Genomic DNA, 24,749 nt, shown 5'->3' with positions numbered 1-24,749 from the left:
CCAGGTTACTGTAAGAAACAGAAGATCTGCTTTTTGAGTATCTAGAAAGATCAACAGTTCCAAATAGTGCTTAACAGCAGACCTGGTGTTAAGGAGAAAGGCTGAAATGGCAGGGGCGGGACTCGGCGGAGAAGAGGGTCCCAGTGTGGTGAAAGGGAGGGGACTAGGTGATGGCCTATGTGAGGGAAGTGATGGAACGGAGGTGGATTGGCTAAGGCCAAGTTTATCAATATGGGCAGCAATGGGGGCACTAAGCGGCCAGGGCCCTTGGCACAAACTAAGTTCTTCCGGGGAAGAGGTTAAAAAACGGGCATAGTGACGTGCCCCTAGCCCCGGCCGGCCGCGCGTGTGCACATGGGCCCCAACTAAATAGGTCACAAGAGCGCGAACACTAGAGCGCTGACCTATGTGGGCGGAAGTTACTTTTTTTTTTAAAATGGTGGTCGCAGCCCCGTCAGCCCTCCGATTACAAGCGGCACAGCAGCCGTGTTGGAACGAGGCTAGGGGAGCGAGTGCACAGAACAGGTAGGCAAAAAGAAACAATAATGAGGGAAGTGCGTTATTTTAAAAACTCGTAGCATCATACAAACAGAGCAGCACACATCATACCCAGCCAACAACCTCCCTCTGCCACCGGGGTTAGTTGTATGGTGCTTCCAGTAAGCGCGACAGCGCTGTGTTTCAGAGAGTTGGCCCAGGCCATGCCCTTTTTTACAACTCTCTGCAACGCAACTCTGTGGAGCTTACTGGAGTTACCTAGTGGGCTAGTTTGCTAGTTGGACCCAAAGGACACTCAGGATTCAAGGGGACTTTATCACCCAACTTAAAAAGGCCACAGGGTGGGGTTACACAGTGGTGAAGGGAGGGGATAGGGCCTGAGGTGACATGTGCAAACATGTCCTGTGGTGGTTTTTAGGATGGTAAAATAATTCCCCTTCAATGCGGAGAGCCCCAGGGGGCCAACTAGCTCACCAGGTGCTTCCAGTAAGCACCGCTGCACTGTGTTTCAGGGAGGTGGCCCAGCCTGTGACCCTTTTTACACCTCTCTGCAACGCAGCTCTGTGGCACTTATTGGAGGTACCTAGTGGACTACTTGGACCCCAGGGGACTTAATCTCCCAATTTAAAATGGACACAGGGCGCATTTACACAGTGGTGAAGGGAGGGGATGGGGCCTGAGGTGATGTATGATAAACACGCCCTGTGGCGGGTTTTAAGATGGGGAAATAATTCCCCTTCAATCCTGAGAATGCCAGGTGGCCAACTAGTCTACCAGGTGCTCCAGTAGGTGCCACTGCGCTGCATTGCACAGAGGCGGTCCAGGCCATGCCATTTTTTTACCTCTCTGCAAGACAGCTATGCGGCGCTAACTGGAGGTACCTATTGGCCTACTTGGACCCTTGACCGTGTCACCAGGCAGGTCACTCCCCTCACCGCCCCGCGCCCCCCCTGTGTGATCTGAGCCTGTCGCTACTGCCGCCCTTTCTGGCTGGTATCCCGCCATGGTATCCCCCTACTGTATTGTATCCTATTCTTGTACTGTAGTATGGTACCCCCTCTGTGGGTTTTGTGCCTTCTACCCATTGCACACCCCTGTGCCTCACTCTCTCTGCTGTCCCTTTTTTGCCTTCTGTGCCCCTCGGTTTGGTCTTTGCACCTCTTTCCCCATTGTACACCCCTGTGCCCCCTCTTTTTGCTGTCGCTTTTGCCTTCTGTGACTCCACCTGCCCACCTCCAGGTTCCCACCACTGCGCCCCCTGCGGCCCACCCCGTAAACCCATTAGCCACCCCTGCTGCTCCTCCCACCCACATCCCCTCATATGGAGGCCGTGCAGCTGGTGCGCCGCTGGTGCACCAAAGGCGCGCCTAAGGCAAGCCCGTCTGCTTCTGTCCTGTGCCTGGAGTATGCCCAGCACCAGGACCCGTGGCCCCCGCACCCACCACGACACCCGCCAGCGCTATGACTCCAGCACCCTCCATGCACTCAACATCGGACAATCTCACACCTGCGGCCAGGCCGCCCTGAAACGCCCCCAAGAACCCTTCTCGTGCTGGAACTGCAGTTTCACCAGCATCCGGCGCAACAACCCGCCCTCCGAAGAACCCAACTTCCTCAGATGCATCCTGCTCAACACCCACTCTACCCTCAAACACGCCGTAGAACTCTGGGACCTACTCAACACCAAACTTCCCAGACGTTTCCTTCCTGACAGAGACCTGGCTGAACCCCTCCTCAGCACCTGACATTGCCATAGCCACAAGATAACCTGCAAGGACCGCACCAACGGAACAGAAGGAGGATTTGCCATCGTTCACAGGAACACTCTCAAAATCTCGACGGACGCCGATGACACCATCAACACCAGTGAACACCTACACTCCACACCGACCCCAACACCTCCCTCAGAGGAACCTATGTCTCCAGACCCACCGCACACCAACGTCATCAGCACACACGCCCTCACCTCCACAGACTACATCCTCCTTGGGGACCTGAACTTCCACCTTGAGAACAACAACGCCAACTCTTCCACCCTGATTGACAACCTCGGCAACCTCAGGCTCAGACAACTCGTCACAATACCCACTCACTCCGCCGGCCACAGGCTTGACCCCATCTTCTCAGCCAGTGCCCACGTCTTCTTCGACCATACCACCGAACTCCACTGGACCGACGACCGCTGCATCCACTTCACCTTCCGGAAACCTACCACACACCACCGCACACAGCAGATGCCTTGCCGCAGCTGGGGCAAGATCACCAAGGATCAGCTAACCGCCGCCCTCACCCAGATCCCACCCGTTGACCAGACCGAAGCCTCAGACAATGGATCAACGACTGTGCCAATACCCTCACCCCAATCAAGAAGCCCCCTAACACCCACAACAGCAGGAGAGCCAGCTGGTTCACCGAAGACCTCCAGGCCTCCAAGCGAGCTTGCCGTTAACTAGAAAAAGGCTGGACCCGCAAAAGAACACGGGATAGCTACACAGCCCACAGAAACGCCACCCCCGACACCACCAACTCATCAGATCTGCCAAAAGGACCACCTTCAGAGACCGCATAGACAAAAATGCACACAACAGCAAAGAGCTCTTCAACATCGTGAAGGAACTCTCCAACCACTGCTCCAACACCAACGACATCCCACAGTCACAAGACCTATGCGACTCGCTGGCCACCTTCTTCCAGGACAAGATCGCAGACATCCATGACAGCTTCGATGCCGCCACCAACCCGACAACCACCAACACCCCTGCTCACATGACCACCACCCTCACCAACCGCCTGCTTGCCTGGACCGAAATCAACAACGACAACACCATCAGGATCATGAACACCATCCACTCCGGATCCCCAGAAGACCCCTGCCCACACCACATCTTCAACAAAGCCAGCATCACCATCGCACCCCACCCCTGGAAATCCATCAACGTCTCCTTCAAAACAGCAACCTTCCCGGAGAGCTGGAAGCGCGCGGGGAACAGCGTTTACTACGCAACTTTTATAATGCTGTGCCTTTACGACGCAACTTTTACAATGCAAGTCGTTACAACGACTTGCGCTGGGGGGCGCTCAAGGATAGAGAATAGTTTAATTTACTATCCAACTCCTTCCCTACTATCCACGGGGGCTGGAGTTGGAATAGTAAATTAAACTATTCACTATCCAGCGCCCCCCAACGCAAGTCGTTGTAATGACTTGCGTTGTAAAAGTTGCGTCGTAAAGGCATGCGTTGTAAATGCATGCGTAGTAACCACATACATCCGAAGCATGCAGAGATCAACACCTTACTTAAGAAACCCCGACCCATCTCCGTGCCCCCGTTCCCAGCGAAGGTCATCGAAAAGCCGTCAACAAAAAATTACCAGCTTCCTAGAAGAGAACAACATGCTGGTACAATCCCAGTTTGGGTTCCGCAGCAACCACAGCACCGAAACTGCCCTCATTGCCGCCACCAACATTATCAGGATCCTGCTCGACAATGGAGAAACCACGGACCTCGGACCTGTCAGCAGCCTTCAACACAGTCTGCCACTGCACACTAAGAGCATGCCTCCATGACGCCGGAATCCAATCCTATCCAGAAGAACCCAGAGAGTCTGTCTCACCCTTTTGCTCTGAAGCCACCAGGATCATCTGCGGCGTACCCCAGGCTCATCCCTCAGCCCAACACTGTTCAACGTCGACATGGCTTCGCTTGCCCATGTCGCCCGACGCCACAACCTAAACATCATCTCCTATGCCGACGACACCCAGCTGTTCCTCTCGCTCACCAAGGACCCCCACACCGCCAAAATCAACCTCCATGAAGGTATGCAGGATGTTGCCGATTGGATGAGCAACAGCCAACTGAAACTGAACTTGGACAAGATGGAGGTCCTCATCCTCGGCTCCACCCCCTCAGCCTGGGATGACTTCTGGTGGCCAACAGCACTAGGAGCACCTCCTAAACCCACTAACCACGCACGAAACCTAGGGGTCATCCTTAACTCCACACTCTCCATGACAAAGCAGGTCAACACCGTCTTCTCCTCCTGCTTCAACACCCTCTGCATGCTTTGCAGGATCTTCAAATGGACCCCCACCAAAACAAGAAGGACACTCACCCAGGCCCTCATCAGCAGTAGACTGGACTACGGAAAGCACCTTACGCAGGAGCCCCGGCCAAACTCCTGAAATGGCACAAATGCATCAGAACCGCTCTGCACGCCTGATCCAGGACATTCCCCGCCGTATCCACATTAACCTTCAAGCTCCTCCTCCACGCACAGAAGGCACTGCACGACAACGGACCAGTGTACCTCAACATCCGACTCAGCCTCTAGTCCCCTGCCCGTCAGCTCCGCAGACCGCACCCTTGCCACCGTCCCCCACATCTGAAGAGTGTCCACTGGTGGCAGAACATTCTCCCACATCACCGCAAAGACGTGGAGCACCCTCCCCATTCGCCTACAGCATACCGAAGACCTTCTGACCTTCAGGAGACTCCTCAAGACCTGGCTTTTCAAACAGTAGCAGCTCTCCCCCCAGCACCTTGAGACCTCACGGGTATGTAGTGCACTTTACAAATGCTATGATTGCTTGATTGATTGATTGATTGATTGGACCCTAGGGACCCTCAGGATTTAAGGGGACTTAATCTCCCAGATTAGAACGGTGCACAGACAGAATATCGACAGCCAAAATATCGTTTTTAAGGTAAGTGAAGTAATATCGACTGTAAATAATATAGACAGTGAAAATATCCAAGTATATAATCTAGATAGTAAAAAATATAGTTTTTTAAATAATATTTAATTATTTATAGTGTTTTTATGTTATAATATGTGTGAAAAGTGTCATTTTATTTTATAATTATTTTTAATTAATGATTTTTTTTAATTATTGTGTAATTTTATTCTGTAGCGGGTTGTGGGTTTATAGGGGAATAGGGTGGGAAGTAATTTAATTATAATTAATTAAATATGTAAATTTAATAATTGGTAGTAATATTTAATTAATTGTTAATTAAAAAATATTTGTTAATTAATTAAAATGTAATTGGTAATTAATTTAATGTAATTGATTAATTGCTAATTATGTTAAATTAAAGGGGTATTTTTAGGGTTCAGGGTCAGTTTTTAGTTTTTGGGTAAAGGGGTATTTTTAGGGTTCAGGGTCAGTTTTGAGTTTTTGGGTAAAGGGGTATTTTTAGGGTTCAGGGTCAGTTTTTAGTTTGTGGGTAAAGGGGTATTTTTAGGGTTCAGGGTCAGTTTTTAGTTTTTGGGTAAAGGGGTATTTTTAGGGTTCAGGGTCAGTTTTGGGTTTTTGGGTAAAGGGGTATTTTTAGGGTTCAGGGTCAGTTGTTAGTTTTTGGGTAAAGGGGTATTTTTAGGGTTCAGGGTCAGTTTTTAGTTTTTGGGTAAAGGGGTATTTTTAGGGTTCAGGGTCAGTTTTTAGTTTTTGGGTAAATGGGTATTTTTAGGGTTCAGGGTCATTTTTGGGTTTTTGGGGTACATATACAATATTGCCTATTATTTAATTAAATTTTGTTACTATATATATATGTTTTAAGAAATATGATTTAAAAAATATGATTTTTTTACTTTCATTAATTATTTAATTATTAAAAGTTATTTTAAGTATTGTTAATTATATTTTAGTAATTAATTTTTTATATTAATGTAATTAAACATTGTTTTTAGTAAAGTCGATATTTTTTACAACGATATTTTTGTAAACGATATTTTGTACTCGATATTTTTGTACTTACCTGTTTGTACATACAAACTCGATATTTTGGTTGTAGATATTTTTTCCTCGATATTTTGGGTAGTCGATATTTTGGTAGTCGATATTATTTCAGTGATCCATTAGAACGGCCTCATGGCGTGTTTACACAATGGTGAAAGGAGGGGATGGGGCCTAAGGTGACGTGTGCAAACATTCCCTTTGGTACGTTTTAAGATGGGGAAATAATTCCCTTTCAATCCTGATGGGCCAACTAGTTCACCAGGTGCTTCCAGTAAGCGCGACCACACTGCGTTGCAGATAGGTGGTCGAGGCCGTGCCACTTTTTACACCTCCCTGCAACACAGCTCTGTGGCACTAACTGGAGATACCGGATGGGCTAGTTGGAGGCAAGGGACACTCGGGATTCCAGGGGACTTTATCCACAAATTAAAACAGCCACAGGGTGTTATTGCACACATCAGCTTAGCCCCTCTCCCTTCACCAGTGTTTAAACATGCCCTGTGGTGAGTTTTAAGAGGTAGTTTTAATCCCTCCGTCCTATTATGTACTAGGGGCTTACAGCGGAGGTCATTCTACCGACGCATAGTGTTCCATAGTGTATGTAGGTGTTTTAATTGCATTCTAAGTGTCTTTTAGCATAGCACTGGCTCTAGGACTGGTTTGTCAGAGTCATTTTCCACCAGTACCCATCTGAAAAAAAATGTATAAACTATACCAAAACCCAACCACTTATAAATTCACCCAGGCACACTCCTTGCAGTACTCTAATCATTCCATCAGTACCCAAGTACTCATGCACTGAGTCAGGCCTTAGCAAATGGACTGCTTAAAATGCCTATCCTCTATGCATGCAGTCCTCTAACCAAATACACACTTGTCATGCACATCTACAATTCTCCAGTCAGTATCCATACACTTCAGCAAACACCCTGTCACTCCCCTTGCTCTCCTCCAGTGACCCATTCAGCACCTGGTACTAATCCATTCAATGCACCAAAACCCAAACACTTATAAATTCACCAAGGCACTCTCCTTGCAGTACGCTAATCATTCAGTCAGTGCCCAAGTACTCATGCAGCGTGCCAGGCCTTAACACATGGACTGCTTCACACCCAGTCCACCGTGCATGCAGTCCTTTAACCACCTACATACTTATCTTTCACACCTTCAATATCCTAGTCACTACCCATACATTCAAGCAAACACCCTGTCACTCCCCTCGCACTCCTCTAGTCACCCGTTCAGAACCATGCACTAATCCATTAACTGCGCCAAAACGAAACCACTTATAAATTCACCCAGGTATTCTCCTTGCAGTACTTTAATCATTCAGTCAGTACCCAAGTAATCATACAGCGAGCCAGGCCTTACCACATGGGCTGCTTAAAAGACATATCCACTATGCATGCAGCCATCTAACCACCTACACACTTGTCTTTCACACCTTCAATTCCCCAGCCAGTATATATACACTCCAGAAAACACCCTATCACTCCCATTGCACTCCTCCAGTGACCCATTCGTCACCATGTACTAATCCATTCACTACTCCAAAACCCAACCACTTATAAATTCACACAGGCACTCTTGTTGCAGTACGCTAATCATTCAGTCATTACCCAATTACTCATGTAGCGTGCCAGGCCTTAACACATGGACTGCTTCAAACGACTATCCACTATGCATGCAGCCTTCTAACCACGTACACACTTGTCTTTCACACCTTCAACTCCCCTGCCAGTATCCATACACTTCTAGCAAACAAAATGTCACTCCTCTTGCACTCCTCTAGTGACTCATTCAGCACTGTGTACTAATCTATTCACTGCGCCAAAACCCAACCACTTATAATTTCACCCAGGTACTCTCCTTGCAGTACTCTAATCATTCAGTCAATACCCAAGTACTTATGCAGTGAGCCAGGACTTAGCACATGGACTGCTTCAAACCCCTATTCACTATGCATGCAGTCCTCTCACCACCTACACACTTGTCTTTCACACCTTCAATTCCCCAGTCAGTATACATACACTCCAGCATACACCCGGTCACTCCTCTTGCACTCCTCTCGTACCCATTCAGCACCATGTACTAATCCATTTCGTGCGCCAAAACCCAAACACTAATAAATTCACCCAGGCACTCTCCTTGCAGTACTCTAATCATTCAGTCAGTACCCAAGAACTCATGTAGCGAGCCAGGCCTTAGCACATGGACTGCATCAAACCCCTATCCACTATGCATGTAGTCCTGAAAGCACCTACATCACAGCTTTCCAAACTTTGCATGTTGGTGACACACCTTTTTGTGAAACATTTTTCAGGGACACTGTAACGCGAGGAAGCGCAGCGAGCGAGCCCGAACCACCTATGGTGGATTCAGGCCCTACACACACACACCCCACCCCACATACACCCCACACAAAACCCCACACACACCACCCAACAGACACACCACCCCACACAACCCCCCACACACACAACCCCACACCTCACACCCCACACACCCCCCCACACACACATACCCCACATACACCCCCCACCCCACACAGCCCACACAACCCACCCACACACACAACCCCACACACCTCACACCCCACACACACTCTCCACACACACACTCCCCACACCCCACCACCCCACCACCCCACACACACCCCCCACACACACCCCACCCCCCCACACACACACACCCCACACACACACACCCCACACACACACACCCCACACACCCACACACCCCAGACACACACCCCACACACACACACACAACCCCCCCACACACACAACCCCACACACCCCACACCCACCGCACCCCCCCACACACACACACCCCACACACACTCCCACACAACCCTACACACACAACTCCACACACACCCACACACACAAAAATGCAAGTGTCCATCTGTAACACAACTGGTGCTCATGTAAAGTGCTCCGATACCTTTGGCTCTAGTTTGCCAGCAGCGCACAGGGCTTGTTAATGAGCCCCAGAGTTTATACAAAGAGAGAGAGAAAGAAATAACATCTGTGTAGTCTCAAAGAATATAGAAAGCTGTGACTATGGAAAAGGGGAAAACAGCGGGGCATATATTTGCGCCTTTTCTGCCCACTGCCTCCACCATTCTGCCCAGCACCCCACCTCTTCCCCCTCACACCCCTGCTGTTACTCTGAATTTCACACGTGCCTGCAGCACAGCACACTATAAGCCCTCCCGCCCATATCTGAGTCATGGCATGATGGAGCTATTTATCATCAGTGCTGCCACCTGGCCCGCCATCTGCCTGCCCCACCATCAAAGCGCAGTCTCTACTGCAAGCCTCAGCAGAGGTAAGGGACGGGGAGGGAGTCGTACATGGGGTACTGACTGCCACGGTCCTGCTGATCCCTATCACTCGGTCCCATCTGCCGGACAGACAATGAAGGGTTGCAGTGCTCCTGGACACAGGGGCTTGGGAACATGGTCTCAGTTTTTGTAGCGCCACCTACTGTCCATGTGTGGTAACGACAAGAGACCCGTTGGCTGCCCTCTAATTTCAGTCTCGAGTCGCATAACGCATTCCCCTAATGTCGGCCCCTGACGTCATTGCATCGCATCACGCGACACACCCACGCATTGGGCGCGACACAGTAACGTGTCACGCCACACAGTTTGGAAAGCTGTGACCTACAGACTTGTCTTTCACACCTTCAATTCCCTAGTCATTACCCATACACTCCAGCAAACAACCTATCACTCCCCTTGCTCTCTTCTAGTGACCCATTTAGTACCATGTTCTTATCAATTCTCTGTGCCAAAACTCAACCACTAATAAATTCACCCAGGTACTCTCTTTGCAGTATTCGAATCATTCTGTCAGTACCCAAGTAATCATGCGCGAGCCAGGGCTTACCACATGGACTACTTAAAAGGCCTATCCACTATGCATGCAGTCCTCCAAGCAGCTACACACTTGTCTTTCACTCTCACGTATAGTCATTTATATACTCCAACACTCACATATACTGCCTTAAAACATATGTAGTTGCTCACACTTATACCACTGAGACATTCATTCACTCACCAACACACCCCCATATACACTGTCTCACCCATACAGCCCTTCCCAGATGCACTTTTTAATACATACAACCAATGAACCACCCACTCAGACATTTATGCACAGAGTCACACAATCATCCACCCACCCACACAGACACTCAGGCACCCATACAGATACTCAGACAACAAAGAAATAGCCCATATTGAAAGTCATGTATTTACTCACCAACCCATGCAGCTGATTACACACCAACTGACTGACTAATACAGACTTTCACACAGTTTAGTCACTAACCAATGCATTCAGTACCACACGTTCAATTACTCACTTATACAGTAGGTCACCCCCCTACTAAATAATCCATCCAGGCAGTTGTAAATCCAGTCATTCTTCAATACACCTTTGCATAAATATATATGAAAAATATTTAAACTTAACAGAAATACACATTCACTGGATAATGTCTTCATTTTCATGTTATACTGTTGTTTGGCCTAATAAACTTGTGTTTCCATTTATAAACAATAATATCATTCGTAAATTATATATTATTATCAAAAACATATGTAATATATGTATACATATTTAAATATACCAACATCATAACATATTAAAAAAGAAAAACAATTTAGATAAAAAGAAAATGTAAACATATTTTTACAAATGTACTTATGAATAATTTACAAACAAAAAAAACTCACATTTCTTAATATTATTTTTTATATTAAATCAAGCACATAATTATTAAAATTACAAAATCATACACATTATGAAATATTACAATAACGACATATAAATTTACCACTATGATAAATAAAAATGTTGATACTAAATAAATATCAAAATAAGGAATTCCACAAAACACAACACAAAATTCATTAGAACACAAAAAAATAGATGTCCTACTCTAACTACAATAAATATTACAATAATTAAAATATAACATTGGAAAATATTACATTTAAGTATTCCCAGTACAATTAAAACAGTAAATATTTTAAATAACAAAAACAAAAAAGTTAATATTCACGCTCCAGTCAGTGCAACAGTAGGGAAAGTGTTGGATTGCAGAGGGGTAAAGTGTACTATTCCCACCCCAGTCACTGCAACATTTTAGAAAATAAAAATATATTAAATATTAAAATAATTTCAATAAAAGTAAAAACATTCAAACATATGTTGAATACAAAATAAAGATATCTTTAATATTTTAAGATATTTCAGAACAACTTGCAAAATTAACAAAAATAATTCAAAATTCATTAAATTAATTAGCTTCCCACCTTTTACCCATATAAACTCTCCATCCCCGACCTAATATGAAACTAAAAAACAGAGGTAATAACACAATTGAATTAATTAATTTACAAGTTTCACAAGTAATTAACAAACACAATAAAATAGTTTACTCTCCACCCTTTACCCTGTAAATTCAACAACCCAAACCTAAAAAACATTGAATTAAACAATTAACAAAATTAATGATCACAGAATTATTTACTATGAATTAATATTTGTTTATTCATTATTTAAAACGTAAATTACGTCTCACTCTTTACCTCTATATACCCCACAACCCTCATCTAAAAAACAAACTTAATTACATAAACTAACATAATTAAGTATCAATTAGGTAATTATTAATTAACAACTAATTATTAATACATTAAAAATAAATTACTCCCCATCTTTAACCCCTATAACTCCACAACTCAAAGCTAAAACAATATATATTACACAATTAGCATAATTATTATCAATTAATTAATTATTATTCATTAACAACTAATTAATAATATATTAAAAATGAATCACTTCCTGCCCTTTACTCCTTTAGCCCTTAATTCATCATTATTAATTACCAACTACTTATTAATAAATTACCTCCCACCCAATACCCCAATAAACCCACAACCCATTACAGTGCTAAAAAACACAAAGTTAAATTAAATCTCATAACTACTAAAAACTAATATTGTAAGAAACATAAATAATATTTAAACAAAAAATTTATGTCATATACATTTGAAATATATACTCAAAAACATAACAATAATTAAAAAACAATATTTTAAACACTATATTTTTGCGAACGATATTAGAATTCTTTTTCCCAATGTTCTGTCTCATCACCATTTAGAGTAGGGGTGTGCGGAATGTGCCTGGTCGCGCTATGCAAAGCTAGACAAAACTGTAAACAATCTCCGCGAGCACGCAACAGTTCAGCAAACATGTAGGATTGCTTGTTCCCCCCATATGCGAGGCTTTTTTCATGTTCGCAAATGCTGTTTGCGTGTTCAGGGAGTAATATCTCGTGAACACGCATTTTGAAAACGCGAGCAAGCAAACAATTCTGCGAAGTCGTGGATCTGTGGAAAAGTAAATTTTGCCATGTTCTGTGTCACTACGTGTCATCCATCATATGTTATGTGTGCATGATTAAATATGCATATGTACTCCCCATGTCCGATTAATGACGCAATTATAGTTGTGTCCACCTCTGGTATGTCATTTCCCAGTCCCCGTGAATACTACGAATATCAGGCTTATGTAAAGTTATGTTGCCACGTTTCTCAGTGTGCACGTTATTTCATTATAAAGTCCCCGTTTCCAGGCCTCAAAAGGGCCCGGACATCAGATTCAGCTCCTGTCTCCTGAAGCCTCGCTGAGGAGCGATCCAGCCCCCACCTGTATCCTCGACCTTTCACTTACTTCCTGCCTCGCAGTGCCCGGTGCAGCTTGGCTCTGCCTCTGAGTCTGCCAAGACTATGTTATGATTTCAGTTATCAGTTCAGTCCTCCTTCTCTGCATTCCTAAACTACTGAACTGCATCAATGGTTTCCGTCATTGTCTAGCCTATGCGGCTCCATGTTAAGAGAAATACTGTATTTAATGGTCATTTAATATTCTTCATCACGCACTACATGTAGAATAAATGCATGCTCTAGTCTTAGAGTCAGTTAGCTTTTCCCCTCATGACTTCTAGTTTATATCAACATGTTCCCTAAACATCAGATACTAGATAGGGTTTAGGTACATGTCGCTCCGACCCTCCAGACTTTAGTCTCTGCTCCTAGCACAGAGTTCATAGCCCCCAGCTTCTCCTCGTGACACGTCATTGCCAGTTTGCGCGCACCATCAGGTTAGAGGTCCCGGCTCCTTAGGTAGCCCCCTCCATGGTTTCCGCCCCATTCATGACATATTCTGCTACGTTCGCATCACATGTCTGAGTTACGCCTTCTTTATCCCTTATCTTTCGCGACTGCTACGCGTCACACCTTCTGCTCCACCCACTGCTACGCCTACTGCAATGTAATGCTATGTGTTTGCGCTATGTATATATGCTCATGTATTGTTATTAAAAGTCAGCGCGCTCATCCCAGACCCAGCCCCAGCAGCTGCTGGGCCCTGTCATCCTAATCCTATGCAGGTTGTCCTGTTCCTGTCCTTATGCTGTATTAAACCTGCAAAAACTCCTACTACCTCGAATCTTGACTCTTATTTATTGAGCTATCTGTTATGATATATGTCTAGTCAAAAATAGGGTATTATTTATTTATTTACCACATAATGGCGCCCGAATAGGGACTTGCCCTTTCCCCACGCGTCGGTGAAGCCACGCCGACCCCCTGACCCTCTGCAGTCGTGACGGAACTCTTCTGCGCAGTGGCAGATATTTCTGCTCAAGTATCCCTCAGGCCCACGGAGGAGACGGAGGAGGCGGTCCAGCATCCAGACGAGACGGTGGAGGAACGCGGCGAGTCCCGACCAGAGCCCAAGCCAAGAGTCCAAGGTCCGAGGTATCCGGAGGTCCACCCGTAACTGAAGTCCGAAGTCCGAAGTTCGTCGTCATCGTCGTAGCAGTCCAGTCCAGTCCGAGGCTTTCCGTTCTTGCTGCCCGGTGAGTACCGTTACTGGGGTGGTATCTAGACAGGGTCAATTTAATTGACTCTGGTCTGTGGGTTGGTGGTACACAGTCCCACAAACGAAGTGTCCACTTCGGTGGATGCGGGTCCTGACGTGTCTCTTTAAGAGACCGGTAAGTTTCGTACTGTTTCAGCAGTGCATCTAGTTTCTGTTCTAGTCAGTTTCTGTTCTCGAGAAAATTCATGTGTTCTGTTCTCAGTATTTCCAGGTAGTATTCTGTTCGAACTGTTATTTTAAATGTTTTTCATGTATTCTAATGCCGTGGTATGAATGGGAAATAAGTATCGTGTTTATTGTGTATTGTATTGTGTCTAGATTACAGTTCAGTCATGCCCATATTTTCCAAGTTACGTCAGTTAAAGACTAGAAAGGGTCTGCTGGAAGCAGCAGTTCCCGTCCCGCCCAGGGACAGTCCAGGTCACTTTATGTATCAGAAACATGGCATAAGCGCCATATTGTATCTAGATTTATGGGTAGAATATACCAAACAGTTAGAAGAAAAGTATAGATGGCCCGTATCGGGTACATGGGATGCCGAGTGCATCATGCGAGTAGAAGAAGCATTATGGAAAAAGAAAGCCAGACAGTCGCAGAAAGACGCCATCGAGTTATGGCGCAAAGAAGCTCATAAAAGAACCGAAAAAGAAATCAGAAAGTCAGAATTAAGTAGAGAATCCCAAGAACGAGCCCAAGAAAGAGAATTAATCGAGATAGGTGAACGAGTCAAAGCTGAACAATCAGACAGACAGAGGAATGCCCTCATTAAGGGTATGTATCCTCTTCTTGCCGAGGGCTTGCCAAAAGCGTCCCCGGAGGCATCCAGTAATTTCCCGCCACCGTTAGTTCCGACCAAGCTACGTCACAAACCGACCGCAGCTGATATTTTCATCTCGTCCTATTTGGACGACACGGTCCCCGAATATGCAAATCCTGTTCGCGCTCCGCCAGTCCCTGTAAATCAGGTAATTCCTGCTCCTCCAGACACCGGGGTGCCCTTAACAGCCCCCCCGGGTCAGCCCGCCATACAAGTCCAGCCCACGTTACAATTACCGACCCTGCCAGGACGGAAAGCATCAGTTGATGATTCTAGTTTAGGGGCCGCAGGAGGAGGTCTTCCTCAAACTCCGCCGCCATACAAGCGTTTATCAGCACTCGAATTACATGCTCAAGCATCACAGCGTACTCCTAAGAGTAATAAGTCTGTTGCAGAAATCAGGCAAACCCTTGGCGAATGTGTCTATGACCCAGTTCCAGGCGAGTTTAATATGGTTTTATATTCCGTACGCGTAAGGAGAGTGACCGAGTATCTAGTCACCCTGCCGAATATGAAAGAAGATCTAGACCGGATATATCGTTTCATCCGAACAGGGGATGACCCACAAAGTATTAGTGATGCCATGTCTCAAAGGAAAGCCGAGATTCAGCGCATGATATTAAAGTTCTTAATTAATTGTCTAATAAGGGAACAGGATTGCCCGTCTAAAGACCCGGAAGAAATGAAAACTCCAACAAAGTGGAGTGATAATATAGCCGAAGGAAAGCACAATACCATTGGTGCCATGGAAAGTATGTACAAGAAAATTCGTAGAGAGATAATAAAGATACACGAACAGCGTAAAGCAGCACAAGTAAGCGAGAAAGAAAGTATCTCTGATCCTGAAGAGGAAGACGATGAGAATACTGCCAGAATAGCGTATGTAGGAAAACCTAGATTTCCAGATCGCCATTTACGTCTAGAACACAAGCCAACTTTCCATCATTCAGCACCAGAACAAGGTTCCCTAGAACAAGTATTTCAAGCTACCGATCACATTCTGAAATCACGAATCGGTTATAGTGAGTTAAGTACCATGCATGAACAGGAACTAGTTCGGTCAGCAGTCCGATGGATTACTGATTCTACCACTTTTCCAGACGAAATAGTGGCACAAATGTTTCTGAAATTGCCCCCAGCCGAGCAACGACTGGTGGGTATGTATATGATTCAGCACCTCATTACTCTGTATGAGGGTCAGCATTCTGATCCAGGCCCGTTACATGATATCCTGAACGAGTTACTCCAGTACAAATGGAGAGGTCTAGGTACCGATTTAATTAGTGTCATTTTAGAACAACGTCATAAATATAGAACATTCTTGAACCCGCATTTTGTTCATGTCTCACCCCCAGAAAGTAAATCATTCTACATAGACAGACAGAATCCGTTACGAGAAGTCCACCCAGTCAGAGGAGCGGGTGGCGAAATGCAGCGAGTGTTTGTATACACTCCGATCACAAAGATGGAACTCCTCGAAATGAAGAAATTAATTCCCTGTCATGACAAAGATCCAGCAGGGTTCCATAGAGAATTAAAAGACATGCTCCGTATGGGAGAATACACATACCCAGATATCATTAAAATGTTAAAGGTTCTGCTACCCGCAGGGGTGTATGAAAAGCTTAAAGAAAAAGAATGGGAGGTGGGAGAGAAAAAGATAGATTGGGCAGTCCTAGAAGCTGAAGATAAGATACGAGTACCAGGTACTGGTCTAGGAGAGAAATGTAAAGAATTACCAGAATTATTGATTCAAGTTTTACCCAGATTATTAACAACGAAAAAGGAAGACTGGGATGCAATCTCAGCCTGTAAACAGAAACAGGATGAAGATATTAGTGATTTTTATTCTAGGTTTGAGAAGTGCTTTAGTATCAACAGTGGTCTCAAGACAAGTAGTGAGTCATACCCTCACCTTTTTGTTACTAAATTAGTCGAGAATTCAAGCCCACAAGTTAAAAACCGAGTTTTGAAAGTCGAAAGCACCTGGCAAGCAAATACTCCGTCCCAGATGCTCCAGATGCTCCAGTATCACCAGAATAGAATCAGAGAAGAGCAAGAACACGAGAGAAAACGTATGAAAGACACGAAAATGAAAGTGCTAGTTGCACAATCTGTTCCTCAAGACAGTCAGAAGAGGGGTCCGAATCAAGCCAGTCATTCTGCAGCACCCGTTAAAGGGAACTGCAATTATTGTAAACAACCAGGTCATTTCATAAATGAGTGTGCAGTTCTGAAACATAACATAGCTACTGGTAAGACTAAAGAAAGACCACGTCCGCCTAGACAAGAACAAGTTTCACAGACTCCTCAGTCACAGAATGCACCACAGACAGTTACAGTACCGCAGCCTATTGCTGCAACACAGCATGTTACATCACAGATGTACCAGTATGCACAGTCTGAGTATCCAGAGTACCAGCCATATTCATGAAACAGCCTAGAGAGGGAGGTAGGCTTGCCTCTCATCGAGATACCTGTAGATCAAGAAGGTCCCTATGTTCACAGTCAAGTATTAGGGAAAGACAGAAAGTTTTTGATTGATACAGGGGCAAGTAGGACCACAATTAGTCACGCCGAAGTTCCAGGGGCTCCGCTCTCAGGCTCAAGAAATGTTTCCCTTGGATTTTCAGGAAAGCCTATCGTTAATGAGATTTCAAAGCCAGTCACTCTAGAAGTAGGTCCATTGTCCCGCACTACTGATCTGTTACTTACTAAGTCATGCCCAGAAAATCTATTAGGCATTAAAACACTGAAAGAGTTAGGTGCAGTTATATGTTGTTCCCCGGAGGGAATACGTCTGTTCCTACGTGACTTTAAGGGTCACTATGTATTACGAGATTTTGATTCCAGACTGTCCAATGTTCCGCAGCATTTATGGGCGCAAGGTCCAACTGATGTAGGTTACATACAAATCACACCCCATCGTGTGACCCTGAAACCAGGTGTAGTGTTACCACGAATCAGGCAGTATAGATTGCCACCTGAGGCTGTAGCAGCCTTATCCAAAATTATTGACGAGCTCATGGCTCAAGGAGTAGTTGTAGAAACTGACTCCAATGTATGTAACTCTCCGATCATTCCAGTCATGAAACGTACTGATCCAAATGCACCTCCAGTATATCGATTAGTGATTGATTTACGGGAGCTTAATAAATGTATTATTCCTCAGTACCCAGTTGTCCCAGATATCTCTTCCCTGTTAACTGCTATTGATTCCGAAGCCACGTTCTTCACTGTCATAGACCTCAAGAACGCATTTTTTAGTGTTCCCATTCATCCAGACAGCCAGTTTCTTTTCGGATTCTGTTTAAATGGAAGGAGCTATATGTTTACACGAGCTCCTCAAGGTTTCACAGAAAGCCCTAGTATTTACAGTCAAGCACTCAAGAGACAACTAGATAATATTCACATGCCAACTGACACTGCCCTGCTCCAGTATGTCGATGATCTACTGATCACAGCCCGTTCTGAACGTGACTGCGAGCGAGCGTCACTCACGGTTTTGTATTTCCTAGCCGAGATGGGGCACAAGGTGTCCCCTTCGAAGCTTCAATTCTGTGTCCAGCAAGTGGTCTACTTAGGACACTTACTGTCCAAGAGGGGTAGGCAGTTGACACCAGACCGTATCCAGTTGATAGCGAGTCTTCCCCAGCCCAGAACCCAGAAGGAGGTACGTGCCTTTGTTGGCCTTACTTCTTATTGCAGACAATGGATTCCTCAGTATGCATTCCTAGCCAAGCCACTGATACAGTTAACGACACAGGAGGCAGCCGTATCGACTGTCCTCCCTTGGACATCTGAACATACACTTAGTTTCAACGAGTTAAAGAAAGCTTTATGCCAAGCTCCAGTTCTAGCTACACCGAACTACAGTAAGCCTTTTACACTTTTCGTTACTGAACGTGAAGGTACAGCATTATCTGTTCTCACACAAGACCAAGCAGGACAATACAAGCCGTGTGCTTATTTTTCTAGCACATTAGATCCAGTCGCCCAGGCTCTGCCTGCGTGCCTCAAGTCAGTTGCAGCCACAGCACTAGCTATCAGACAAAGTGATTCCATAGTCTTAGGACATACCTTGACAGTACAAGTCCCACACTCCGTGGAAGTTCTTTTAAACCGAACACAAACTCAGCACTTGACAATTGCACGTTTAACAGGTTATGAATTGACACTGTTTCAGCCACACATAGATATTAGACGCTGCAACATCCTGAATCCTGCTACACTGTTACCATCAGTTAGTTCAAATCCTGCCGCACACGACTGTGTGGAAGTAGTCAACATTACGACAAAGCCAAGACAAGACCTGACAGATATTCCATTACCAGATCCTGACCTGACACTTTATGTGGATGGTTCATGTATGAGAACTAGTACAGGAGAACTAGTCGCCGCGTATGCAGTGACTACTGACACCGAAGTTATTGAAACACACCGTATTGATACTCTGTCCGCTCAAGCAGCAGAGCTAGTTGCTCTGACACAAGCCTGTATACACGCCAAGAACCTGAAAGTTAATGTTTACACAGATTCACGTTACGCATTTGGAGTTGTACACGACTTTGGAGTGCTCTGGCAGGAGAGAGGTTTCATGACTTCTCATGGAACCAAGATTCAGCATGGTCTCCTTATCCAAGCTCTGTTAGATGCCATACACTTACCGACATCTATTGCTATCATGAAGTGCAAAGCACATATGAAAGTTACTGACACTATTTCTCAAGGTAATGATCTAGCAGATCGCACAGCCAAGCTTACAGCACAGACTCCAGACATTCAAGCTAATCCGACACAGACACATACTCCAGATCCGATTACATGTATGACAGTTAAGGACCCTACTCAAGATGTCATAGATATCCAGTTACATGCTACTCCCGATGAAATCAAGAAGTGGTCTGAACAAGGAGGGGTCCAGACAGATCAGGGATGGTTAACAAAGGGTAGGACCGCATGGTTTCTCCCCGACTCTATGGTTCAAGTCCTCATTAATACCGCACATAGTCCAGCACATTTAGGAGAAAAAGCAATGTTAGACAGTATCCAGAACATTTGGTTTAACAAGCATTTACGAGCTGTAGCCAAGCAGAAAGTCCGTACCTGTATGATATGTTGTCAGTTTAATCCAGGTAAAAGTGTCCCGGTGGAACAAGGTGGTTTCCAGCCCCCTGACCACCCTTTTGAGGTCCTCCAGATGGATTATATTCAGATGGAGCGATGTCGAGGTTTCAAGTATGTCCTTGTAGTTGTATGCGCTTTGTCCAGATGGACAGAAGCATATCCAGTCCCAGATTACACAGCCGCGACCACTGCCAAACAGTTGGTTCGTGAATTCTTCCCTCGATATGGACTCCCTAGAGTCGTATATTCTGATAACGGTCAGCCATTCTCATCTGAGTTGATGAAGCACGTTTCCCTGTTGTTAGGGTACCAGTGGAAGTTTCATTGTGTACGCCATCCTGAAGCAGCCGGTCTAGTCGAGAGACATAATCAGACTCTGAAAATTCGAATTGCCAAAATATGTAAAGATAAGGGTGTGGACTGGCTAGTAGCTCTGCCAGTCGCTTTGTTTTATATGCGCATGGTCGCACATTCCAGATCAGGTCTGTCCCCGTATGAGGTCGTCTTCGGCCGCCCCCCTAACATGTGGGGTACTCCTAGACCCCGAAGTATTACTGATGTTTCATGTAATATGCTGACAGATTACCTAGCTTCCTTGATGTCTGCCCTCAACTCATGTCGTTCACAGGTTGCCGCCGCATTTCCAGACAATACCGAGGTGGCACCGCATGAGATCGTTCCAGGTTCGATGGTGCTCGTCCGGAACTTTGACAGATCAAGTCCGCTGGAGCCACGTTGGAAGGAGCCCCGTCAGGTCCTCCTCACCACCCGTACAGCCGTGAAATTGGAAGGACGACGCGGCTGGGTGCACCTTTCGCACGTCAAGAAATTCTACGGATTAAAGCCGGTCTCCAAGAACATTTCTCAGGATATCAAGACTTGTCAAAACATTGTTCCTAAGGACTGTCCCGCAAATGACATTGACACAACCCCTCCCCTGTTAGAGAAAACTCCGCAGCAGGAGTATAAGCAAAAACTCCGGTCTAGTAAAATAAGTCAGTCAGTTTGATTGTATAAGTCCTCCCCTAGGTGAAACGGTTAGACTGTTTCTGACATGTATAAAATGGACCCCCATAGTGAGAGAGTCAGTCAAAACTCAAACCGATGTATCGTTTTTCTAAGTTTCATATTATTCATCAGCATAATGATTTCCTGCACTAGTTACGCATTTTTCCTGTGTTTTCCAGTTTCACATGTAAATAAGCCTTCTAATGTTACAGTAGAGCACACGTTTAGTGATCTGCCTCCTCACGAATATTCATACCGCCTCGCTATGCGTAACAATACATTTATCCGCATGTTGCATTATTCACATCAGACCAGCAATGCCACTAATTGTTGGGTGTGTGGTCGACTCCCCCCTTTCCAGACGTCAAAGGGAGTTCTGCCACTCTTTCCTTATCCTTTTTCCCATAATGGTTCGTGTGGAGCATGGTCCACGTTAACGTCATCCTCAACAGATATGTCTTTTCTTAACAGCACATGTTTCCCAGACAAGCAAGGTTTCCCCCACAGAACAGGTTTAGATCTAGAAAATGAAGTGTACAATTTAGGTAACTATTCTTCGAATTTTATGGTCCTGAATGTTCAGTCTGATACTACTCCAGACTCACCTGCTATTTCAGTATTACCAGTCAAAGGCGAATTATGTGTCCGTAATTATGGTTCTGTACACGTAGGACATAGTGATTGTACTACTATTATCAAGTATAGTGACAGTGGGAAATCTATTTTTAAAGTTTCACGTCATTCTTATTTTGTTTGTGGTCAAACCGCATATGTTCGTCTGCCCCTCGATTGGGAGGGAACCTGTTACATTGCCTTCCTACTGCCACCTGTTTTTCTAGCCCCACCTGACTACCATAGGAATTCCTACCTAGTACATACTAGACACAAGAGAAACCTCCCGATTGTCGATTATACTGAAACTGCTGCAGAGCAATTCATTGATATTGATAAAGGTGTGTTCCCTTATTTAGGTACAGTTGTAAACAGTAAGCTAATCCGTAGGTTAACAAGAACCCTTGAAGCTGTAGTAGATGAGACTGCCTCCGCTCTAGGTAACTTAACCGAAGAACAATCCTTTATGAGAATTGTTGTGCTCCAGAATCGTCTCGTCCTTGACGTCATACTGGCCGATAGGGGCGGGGCCTGTAGACTCATCGGATCTAGTTGCTGCATTTTCATTCCAAATAACGCGCCGTCTGTTTATTCAGCTATAACCAGACTTCATAAAATTGCCCATCTGTTACACCAAGATCCAGGCACCTGGACATGGTCCGGTTGGTTCTGGAACATAATTTCCGCCTGGGGATGGAAAGTCCTGTCCTTTCTAGGTATCGCAGTAGCGATCATATTCAGCTGCTGCCTCTGTATACAATGTGGCCCTGCGATTTGCGGCATGTGTGCTACCTCTTGTATTCCTAGTCCCAAGCCCCGTTCTAAATCTCGTTCCAAGACAATTCGAGATGAGCAAATGGTACTGTATGAAATGATAGATGGTATCATGAATATTGATGTTTCCTGATGGAAACGTAGTGACAAGGAGGGAATGTGGAAAAGTAAATTTTGCCATGTTCTGTGTCACTACGTGTCATCCATCATATGTTATGTGTGCATGATTAAATATGCATATGTACTCCCCATGTCCGATTAATGACGCAATTATAGTTGTGTCCACCTCTGGTATGTCATTTCCCAGTCCCCGTGAATACTACGAATATCAGGCTTATGTAAAGTTATGTTGCCACGTTTCTCAGTGTGCACGTTATTTCATTATAAAGTCCCCGTTTCCAGGCCTCAAAAGGGCCCGGACATCAGATTCAGCTCCTGTCTCCTGAAGCCTCGCTGAGGAGCGATCCAGCCCCCACCTGTATCCTCGACCTTTCACTTACTTCCTGCCTCGCAGTGCCCGGTGCAGCTTGGCTCTGCCTCTGAGTCTGCCAAGACTATGTTATGATTTCAGTTATCAGTTCAGTCCTCCTTCTCTGCATTCCTAAACTACTGAACTGCATCAATGGTTTCCGTCATTGTCTAGCCTATGCGGCTCCATGTTAAGAGAAATACTGTATTTAATGGTCATTTAATATTCTTCATCACGCACTACATGTAGAATAAATGCATGCTCTAGTCTTAGAGTCAGTTAGCTTTTCCCCTCATGACTTCTAGTTTATATCAACATGTTCCCTAAACATCAGATACTAGATAGGGTTTAGGTACATGTCGCTCCGACCCTCCAGACTTTAGTCTCTGCTCCTAGCACAGAGTTCATAGCCCCCAGCTTCTCCTCGTGACACGTCATTGCCAGTTTGCGCGCACCATCAGGTTAGAGGTCCCGGCTCCTTAGGTAGCCCCCTCCATGGTTTCCGCCCCATTCATGACATATTCTGCTACGTTCGCATCACATGTCTGAGTTACGCCTTCTTTATCCCTTATCTTTCGCGACTGCTACGCGTCACACCTTCTGCTCCACCCACTGCTACGCCTACTGCAATGTAATGCTATGTGTTTGCGCTATGTATATATGCTCATGTATTGTTATTAAAAGTCAGCGCGCTCATCCCAGACCCAGCCCCAGCAGCTGCTGGGCCCTGTCATCCTAATCCTATGCAGGTTGTCCTGTTCCTGTCCTTATGCTGTATTAAACCTGCAAAAACTCCTACTACCTTGAATCTTGACTCTTATTTATTGAGCTATCTGTTATGATATATGTCTAGTCAAAAATAGGGTATTATTTATTTATTTACCACATATCGAAGAATTTTTGGCGATTCCGCATTCTCCGCGGAATGCGAAATGCGAAATTACCCAAATTCTGCGAGCAAACAGAATTTACCACCCAGGCCTACTTTAGAGATACTTACTGAGCCAGTGATTAGACTGAGAAAAGGTGATCAGAGCTCTGAAGAAGTTGGAGATATCCGAGTGTAGGAGACAAGCCTTAGGGTTGGACTTCACTTACCAGTATCTTGGGGGAAGGGAGAGTAGAGATCACATACCTTCTCAGAGTATCAGAGAACTGGGGATCATCATTGTAGTCCTGCAGATGAGCCTTAGAGTGGGATTCCAGAGAGGTGAGTGGAGGGTACAGACTGGAGAGGGTCTGAGGTACTCACAGCCTCAAGCATGTGGTGACCTCTAATATTATCAAAGAGATTAGCCTGAAGGTGGGACCCAGAGTACACAGAGTGTGACAGTTTGAAGGGAGTTTGGGACATTAAAACAACAGTCTGAGAATACTTAAGTAACAGATTGTAGGATTCATTTCCAGATCCGAGTGAGTAGAGACTCCAGAACTGAGGATGTGATCAGAATATACGAACCTAAGTAAGGAAACCGATGCAGATATATGGAATTTGATCAAGGGCGGAAGGCATTGGAAAACTTATAGGAAGAAGTTGGCAGATTGAGGGGTACTCAACTCCCTTCATATTCCTTCCCACGTCTGTCTCCATGCAGTGAAGCTTTGCTTTTTCTTCTGGTTGTCACCAGGGTCGTTTAATCCCAGATGTCTTCCTGATGCCCTATCTGGACTCTTTACTCATTTTATAATTCTCAAACTTTACTATTCTATTTCCTTCTCCTGGTTTCTGTTTCTC

The 24,749-nt window shown here is 45.2% G+C and overlaps 1 protein-coding gene across 1 annotated transcript in view; it reads left to right on the top strand.

Annotated features, from left to right (window-relative positions):
- LOC144821934 (tyrosinase-like) overlaps positions 1-24,749 on the top strand; it is a 57,142-nt gene that overhangs the window by 12,463 nt on the left and 19,930 nt on the right. The window lies entirely within an intron of this gene.

The sequence above is a fragment of the Lissotriton helveticus genome, chromosome 2_2 (genome assembly GCF_964261635.1).
Source record: "Lissotriton helveticus chromosome 2_2, aLisHel1.1, whole genome shotgun sequence".
NCBI lineage: Eukaryota > Metazoa > Chordata > Amphibia > Caudata > Salamandridae > Lissotriton > Lissotriton helveticus.
Note: the sequence above shows the minus strand (reverse complement) of the source record. Positions and strands in the feature narration are given on the sequence as shown.